The 9,165-nt window shown below is 40.0% G+C and overlaps 1 pseudogene; it reads right to left on the bottom strand.

The window, feature by feature from the left end:
• Window positions 1-8,346: 8,346 nt before the first annotated feature.
• Window positions 8,347-9,006, bottom strand: LOC116904343 (annotated as a pseudogene).
• Between the last annotated feature and the right edge of the window lie 159 nt (window positions 9,007-9,165).

Raw genomic sequence — 9,165 nt, 5'->3', positions numbered from 1 at the left:
CTCATAAGTAAGAAATAAAAACACCATAAATAAAGGCAAGGTTATTCAAACACAAAACATATTATTGCCCACTTCTAGTATGCTGCCCAGATGCGTTTGACCTAAGGAGACTGAGATATGTTTCTTATTGTCATAAACAGAAAAGACCAACTCTAAGAATTTGATTTTTTTTTTCAGATCTCTTTTTTGGTTTTTTATTTTTTTATTTTTTCATCTTTATTAACTTGGGTATTTCTTACTTACATTTCGATTGTTATTGCCTTTCCTGGTTTCCGGGCCAACATCCCCCTAGCCCCTCCCACTCCCCTTCTATATGGGTGTTTGCCTCCCCAACCTCCCCCCCATTACTGACCTCCCTCCAACAATCACGTTCGCTGGGGATTCAGTCTTGGCAGGACCAAGGGCTTCCCCTTCCACTGGTGCTCTTACTAGGATATTCATTGCTACCTATGAGGTTGGAGCCCAGGGTCAGTCCATGTATAGTCTTTGGGTAGTGGCTGAGTCCCTGGAAGCTCTGGTTGGTTGGCATTGTTGTTCATATGGGGTCTCGAGCCCATTCAAGCTCTTCCAGTCCTTTCTCTAATTCCTTCAATGGGGGTCCTGATCTCAGTTCAGTGGTTTGCTGCTGACATTCGCCTATGTATTTGCTGTATTCTGGCTACGTCTCTCAGCAGAGATCTACATCCGGTTCCTGTCAGCCTGCACTTCTTTGCTTCATCGATCTTATCTAGTTTGATGGCTGTATATGTATGGCCCACATGTGGGGCAGGCTCTGAATGGGTGTTCCTTCAGCCTCTGTTCTAAACTTTGCCTCCCTATTCCCTCCCAAGGGTATTCTTGTTCCCCTTTTAAAGAAGGAGTGAAGCATTTGCATTTTGGTCATTCTTCTTGAGTTTCATGTGTTCTGTGCATCTAGGGCAATTCAAGCATTTGGGCTAATACCCACTTATCAATGAGTGCATACCATGTATGTTTTTCTGTGATTGGGTTAGCTCACTCAGGATGATATTTTCCCGTTCCATCCATTTGCCTATTTGAATTTTCTAATTAGCAGGCCAACATTTTGAATCACTGAATGAAAATGGTCAGGGGAGGGAAAAATATTAATGGAGAAAAGGAATACATACTTTTGAAAAGAAGACAATGTTGACTGTTGTGAATGATATTGTTTCCCTAATTGTTTTTCATCACATTTATCATTGGTATATAGGAGGCCTACTGATTAGTTTGAGTTAATTTTGTATCCAGATTCTTTGCTGAAATTGTTTATCAGCTGTAGGAGTTTCCTGGTAGAAATTGTCTGGTCACTTATGTATACTGTCATATCATCTGCAAATAGCGATAATTTTACTTCTTTTACATATTATAGCCCATTGATCTTCTTTAGCTGTCTTGTTACTCTAGCTAAATCCTAAAGCACTATGTTGAATAGATATGGAGAGAATGGACAGCCTTATATTGTCTTTGATTTTAGTGGAATTGTTTTACGTTTCTCTCTGTTTATTGTGATATGTGCTATCATATTGTTGTATACTACCTTTATTGTATTTAGGAACGTGCCATGTTTACCTGATCTCCAAGACTGTTTTTCTCTCTATTAATTTGTTTATTCATCCATTTTACAGTCTAGTCACATGTTGTCTAATCAGCTGTTGTCTTCTGTTTAAGGCTTTTCAACATCTGATGAGATGAGCATGTTTTTCTATTTTTTCTTTCAGTTTGTATATATGGTAGTTTATATTAATTTTCATATGAGGAACTATCCCCACAGTAAAGAACAGCTTACATAACTTACATCTCTCAAACAATATAAAACCATCCAAGGTACCTATTTATTAACTAGCTCCTCCTTCTTTTGTTTTACCTTCTCTGTCAAAAAAAAAAAAAGAAAAAGAAAAAGAAAGAAAGAAAGAAAGAAAAAAAACAAACCCTGGACCTAGAGAACTTTCATGTTGGCAGTATTACGAAAACTTGCATTTTCATTGCATTGTTCTTGATAAAGCTTATTGTTATCTTATTTGTGTGTATGTGTGTCTCATTTTCAATTCTTTGAGCAGAGATACACGAATTTCGGTTTTCCAGACTGAGACCACATTGGTGTCAGTATATTTTTATTTACATATTTATCTATTTTTTCACTTTACATCTTGCTCACTGTCCCCTCCCATAATCCCCACCCCCTACCCCTATCCCTTCTCTGAATGGGTAGCTCCCAATATCCTCTTGGCACATGAAGTACTGCAGGGCTAGGCGCATCTTCTTTTGAGACCAGACAAGGCAGCTCAGCTAGAACATATCCCACATGCAGGCAACACATTTCCAGACAGTCCTCACTCTAGCTGTTCGGACCTGCATGAAAACCAATCTGCACATCTGCTACATATGTGCAGAGAGATCTAGGTCCAGCCAGTCTATGATCTCTTGTTGGTGGTTCAGTCTCTTAGAGCCCCAGTGGTCTTTCTGTAGAACTACTATTCTCCTCAGGCCCACAATCCTTTCCCCTATTTTTTCATGACATGCTCCAAGTTGATTATTTCTACCATTACTTGTGAATTTTTACGTGCTGACACGAGACTCCTTGGTTCCAAAATTCAAAATCTCTTTTTCAGACTCAAGACAATCTTAAATGTTTCCAAGATTTCAAAAGTCTAAATCATGTGTATCAACTGAGTCACAGACATTCTATTAGCAACTGTAAACTCCTAAGTAACTGTGAAAATGTTACATATGTCAGACATGTAATCTCACATAGTAAAAGCTCCAATTCAAAAGGTTGAAAGGATGGATGATGGAGGCACAGTGAAATAACATAACAAGATAGCACAAAATAAGACTGAAACCTAGCAAGGCACAAACACTATCTCTTAGCCCTATGTGGAACATCAGAGGCACATGGTGAATCATTGGTTTCAGAGCTCTAGGGTGGATCTGCACTTCCTTCTATGCTACCTAGAGGGCATAGTGACTACCTATTGGACTGCTCATGCTTGGTGAATATCCTGTGATGAATATCCTGTGACCCTGACATATTGCACATTTATTTTTTATTTTTCATTGAACCTAAATATTTATTTTCCCAGCTTCCCACAGTGGCCTTTCAGTTCTTTGTAGAGAATCTATCCCTGCCATCTATCACCTGCTCTTAGCAGCTTTCAGGCCTCTTGGGAAGCAGGCTTCCACTGGCTCTGTTTACTGATTTCTAGTCTCTGAAAATACTACCAGAATGATACAGTAAGCACAGATTACTCTACTGTAGTACTACAGGACTACTAGCCATAAGCTCTTCCACATTACTTCCAAAAACCATCTCAGAATATCTAGAATCCTCAGGGTGAGCTTTAAAATAGTCACACTTCTTTTCAGCAATTGTTTAGTTTCATTTTTATTGCCGGCTAAAGATGTACATTGAGCTGGTTGTGTCAACAGTTGTATCTACTTATTTTGCTCAGCCTTAGGAAACATGTTCACTGACTATTATTTTCCACAATCAGGAAACATTTTCAGCCAAGCTCTCGTTCTTTCAATAAATTCAGTTCTTCAGGAAACAAAGCTTATGAGGGGTTGGGTCTTGCCCTCAATACACCCTCCCTATTGTCTCAAAATAACTTAGCCGGTTTCACTGCAGAAGTGCTGAGATGATGAATGTAAGATGGAGGAGATTTTATATCTAAAGAAAGAAATCTAAGGATAGAGATCAAGATATAAGTAGAAGACATGTTATACAAAGAATAAGTTAAAATACATAAAAAAGATAGTCCAGAAAGATTATATATGCTATAGGTTGTGAATGACTTCAGGGGAACAATTTTTCCAGACTCATATGGCAGACTTACTTGTAAACTGACAGGGCTGTGACAGTATGCACAAGACTTGCCCAAACTCAAGACAGATATCTCCAAAAATAGGGAAGCATTGAGCAGAAAGTCTTCACCCTAACTAAGGAAATACTGGTGTTTGATTTCTTCTGGTAGAGGGAAAATTAATTTTCCTTTAGTGATTTGACCTGTGAATTATTGATTACACACTGCTACATAGAACCTGTACCTAGGAGTAGTGAACCAACAGAAACTAGACTCAGTGAGTTAATTTATATACACACACACACACACACACACACACACACACACACACACACACATTCATGCAAATACACATACATATATAGAGAGAGGAGGGAGAGAGAGACAGACAGACAGACAGACAGACAGACAGACACAGACACAGACACAGACACAGACACAGACACAGACACAGAGAGACCCAGATAGGGATAGAGAGAATATGAAGTTGACAGAGATTGATTTGAGAGGAATTGGGGTGGAAATGATTATAGTCAACACATTGAATAAAAATTTCAAAGATTAAAACAATCTTGAAAAGACACCGATCTGAAGGGACTCGATCGATCAAACAGCTCCCTGCACCCAAATCCCGTGGGAGGGAGAGCTAGACCTTTTGAGGGGCAGACAGGCCTGGGAAGCCAGAAAAGACTACTCTCTGCCCACATTTCTGATTGTAGAGGAAAACACCTAGCACTATCTGCACCCCCCCTGTGCACAGGGTCCTGAACAAAGGTGGGGCAGGCTCTTCTGGTTGCTGCCCTCAAGAAGAGCTGAAAGCTGGCTCTGAGGAGCAACTTCAGAGATAAGACCAACTTTTCTGCTCCAAGTGACCTGCCTGGTGGACACAGGACACACACACACACAGGAACACCTAAAGATCAGTAGACAGGAACAAGTACACACCTGAAATCAGAACACTCTGTTCCCATAACTGGCTGAAAGAGAACAGGAAAACAGGTCTACAGCACTCCTGACACACAGGCCTATAGGACGATCTAACCACTGTCAGAAATCGCAGAACAAGGTAACACCAGAGGCAACATGATGGCAAGAGGCAAGCGCAGGAAACCAAGAAACAGAAACCAAGACTACATGGCATCATTGGAGCCCAATTCTCCCACCAAAGAAACACTGAATATTCAAACACACAAGAAAAGCAAGATCTAGATTTAAAATCATATTTGATCATGATGATGGAGGACTTCAAGAAAGACATAAAGAACTCCCTTAGAGAAATGCAGGAAAACACAAATAAACTTGCAGAAGCCTATAGAGAGGAAATGGAAAAATCCCTGAAAGAATTACGGGAAAACACAATCAAACAGGTAAAGGAATTAAAAATGGAAATAGAAGCAATAAAGAAAGCACAAAGGGAGACAACCCTGGATATAGAAAACCAAAGGAAGAGACAAGAAGCCGTAGATACAAGCATCATCAAAAGAATGCGATAGAAGAGAGAATCTCAGGAGCAGATTGCATAGAAATCATGGACACAACTGTCAAAGATAATGTAAAACAGAAAAAGATACTGGCCCCAAACATACAGGAAATACAGGACTCAATGAGAAGATCAAACCTAAGGATAATAGGTAGAGAAGAGAGTGAAGACTACTAACTCAAAGGACCCGTTGAAGGAATCAGAAAAAGGAATGAAAGAGCTTGAAGAGGTTTGAGACCCCATATGAACAACAATGCTAACCAACCAGAGCTTCCAGGGACTAAGCCACTACCCAAAGACTATACAGGGACTGACCCTGGGCTCCAACCTCATAGGTAGCAATTAATAGCCTAGTAAGAGCACCAGTGGAAGGGGAAGCCCTTGGTCCTGCCAAGACTGAGCCCCCAATGAACGAGATTGTTGGGGGGAGGTCAATAATGGAGGGAAGATTGGGAGGGGAACACCCATATAGAAGGGGAGGGGTAGGGGTTAGGGGGATGTTTGCCTGGAAACCAGGAAAGGGAATAACAATCGAAATGTAAATAAGAAACACCCAAGTTTATAAACATAAAAAAAAAAAAGAACTTCAAGCCTCTGAAGAAAGAAATTGAAGAAGATCTCAGAAGATGGAAAGATCTCCCATGCTCATGGATTGACCGGATTAGTATAGTAAAAATGGCCATTTTACCAAAAGTGATCTACAGATTCAATCCAATCCCCATCAAAATACCAATCCAATTCTTCAAAGAGTTAGACAGAACAATTTGCAAATTTATCTGGAATAACAAAAAACCCAGGAGAGCTAAAACTATCCTCAACAATAAATGGACTGCTGGGGGAGTCACTATCCCTGAACTCAAGCAGTATTACAGAGCAATAGTGATAAAAACTGCATGGTATTGGTACAGAGACAGACAGATAGACCAATGGAACAGAATTGAAGACCCAGAAATGAACCCACACACCTATGGGCACTTGATTTTTGACAAAGGAGCCAAAACCATCCAATGGAAAAAAGATAGCATTTTCAGCAAATGGTGCTGGTTCAACTAGAGGTCAGAATGTAGAAGAATGCAGATCGATCCATTCTTATCACAAAGCTTAAGTCCAAGTGGAACAAGGATCTCCACATCAAACCAGACAACACTCAAACTATTAGAAGAAAAAGTGAGGGTGAATCTCAAACACATGGACACTGGAGAAAATTTCCTGAACAAAACACCAATGGCTTATGCTCTAAGATCAAGAATCGACAAATGGGATCTCATAAAAATGCAAAGCTTCTGTAGGGCAAAGGACACTGTTATTAGGACAAAATGGTAACCAACAGATTGGGAAAAGATCTTTACCAATCCTACAACTGATAGAAGGCTTACATCCAAAATATATAAAGAACTCACGAAGTTAGACTGCAGGGAGACAAACAATCCTATTAAAAATTGAATTCAGAGTTAAGCAAAGAATTCACAGCTGAGGAATGGCGAGTGGCTGAGAAGCACCTAAAGAAATGTTCATAAGAGAAATGCAAATCAAAGCAACCCTGAGATTTCACCTCACACCAGTCAGAATGTCTAAGGTCAAAAACTCCAGCGACAGCAGATGCTGGCGAGGATGTGGAGAAAGAGAAACACTACTCCATTGTTGGTGGGATTGTAGACTTATATAACCATTCTGGAAATCAGTCTGGATGTTCCTCAGAAAATTGGACATTGAACTACCTGAGGACCCAGATATACCTCTCTTGGGCATATACCCAAAAGATGCCCCAACATATAGCAAAGACACATGCTCCACTATCTTCATAGCAGCCTTATTTATAATAGCCAGAAGCTGGAAAGAACCCCAATTCCTTCAACAGAGGACTGGATACATAAAATGTGGTATATCTACACAATGGAATACTACTCTGCTATCAAAAACAATGCCTTTATGAAATTCATAGACAAATGGATGGAACTGGAAAATATCATCCTAAGTGAGGTAACCCAAACACAGAAAAATACACTTGGTATGCACTCATTGATAAGTGGATACTAGCCCAAATGCTTGAATTACCCTAGATGCACAGAATACATGAAACTCAAGGATGACCAAAATGCCCCTTCAGCTTTTTCAGTCCTTTCTCTGAATCCTTCAGTGGGAGATCCTGTTCTCAGTTCAGTGGTTTGCTGTTGGCATTCACCTCTGTATTTGCTGTATTCTGGCTTTGTCTCTCAGGAGAGATCTGCATCCGGTTCCTGTCGGCCTGCACTTCTTTGCTTCATCCATCTTATCTAGTTTGGTGGCTGTATATGTATGGGCCACATATGGGGAAGGCTCTGAATGGGCGTTCCTTCATCCTCTGTTCTAACCTTTGCCTCCCTATTCTCCATCAAGGGTATTCTTGTTCCCCTTTTAAAGAAGGAGTGAAACATTCGCATTTTGGTCATCCTTCTTGAGTTTCATGTTTTCTGTGCATCTAGGGTAAAGTCATTTTTTTTTTTTGATAGCCAAGTAGTATTCATTGTGTAGGTGTATCAAATTTCCTGTGTTGAAGGGCATCTGGGTTCTTTCCAGCTGCTGGCTACTGTAAATTTTATTTACTTAGAAGCATTGAGAATGTCAACAAAAGTCACAATTTTTTGCAATTACAGAGTGGTATTCAGTTAACAGAATAACAATCATCTTCATATAAGCTACATCAGAGACAACCGAAGACCAAAAAAAGAAAAAAAAAAACTCAAAATAAAACCAAAAGAAAAAATAAACAAAAACAAAAACCAAACTACCGTTCGGATATATAACTAATTTGTGCTATGCATCAACAAGGACTTGCTGTAATTTCCATCCCAATTTCCAACCCCCTGACTGTACCAGGCATGGTTCGTGGCTATTGAAAATATCACAGGGCCAGGACTAGGTGAAGACATATTCGGTAGTGTGTTAACTATACAAAAAAGACATTGTACAGTTTAAAAACAAGTCTTACACAGCCTTATATTTCAATTTTTTTCTTTCAAAGGAGTGAGGTGTGTATAAGGGGGTCAAATGCTTTATAAACAATAAAAATTCTGTGCTAGAACCAACTTATTCATCATCATCTTCTTCTTCATCATCTTTGTCTTCCTCTTCTTCTTCTTATTCCTCAGGCTCTTCATCCTCCTCATCGTCTTCCTCTTCCTTCTTTTTCTTGCTCTTCTCAACCTTGACCACCCTCTTTTTTGCCACATCAGGTTTTCCTTTAGGTCTGTAGGCAGCAATATCTTTCTTATTCTTCTCCTTCAGCTTGGCGGCCTTCTTCTCATAGGGCTGCTTGTGATCCATGGCAGTGTTGTTCCACATCTCTCCTAATATCACCAATGGATAAGCCAGGATGCTCGCCTTTGATTTTTGGATGGTACTCAGAACAGAACAAGAAGATAGCCGAAGGAGGCCTCTTGGGTGCATTGGAGTCCTTGAACTTCTTTTTGGTCTCTCCTTTAGAGGGTGTGTATAGGTTTTCATTTCTCTTTCATAATGAGCCTTGTCAGCCTTTGCCATATCTTCAAATTTCCCCTTTTCTTTAGCAGATATGGTCTTCCACCTCTCTGAGCACTTCTTGGAGAACTCTGAGAAGTTGAAAGAAGCATCTGGGTGCTTCTTCTTGTGCTCCTCCCGGCAGGTTTGTACAAAGAATGTATATGACCAAATTTTGCCTCTCGGCTTCTTAGGATCACCTTTGCCCAAGTTTAGTTGATTTTCCTCCATGAGGCACAGAGTTGCCCAGTGCCCATCCGGCTCTCGCTTGCTCCGGTATTGTCTCTATGGAGCTCAATGTACTGCAATTGCCACATATATTTTTGATGTGTGTAGTACTTGAACATTTCTAGAGAAGAATGTTAATTGCAGATACTGGAAAAGCTGTTT

The sequence above is a fragment of the Rattus rattus genome, chromosome 6 (genome assembly GCF_011064425.1).
Source record: "Rattus rattus isolate New Zealand chromosome 6, Rrattus_CSIRO_v1, whole genome shotgun sequence".
NCBI lineage: Eukaryota > Metazoa > Chordata > Mammalia > Rodentia > Muridae > Rattus > Rattus rattus.
Note: the sequence above shows the minus strand (reverse complement) of the source record. Positions and strands in the feature narration are given on the sequence as shown.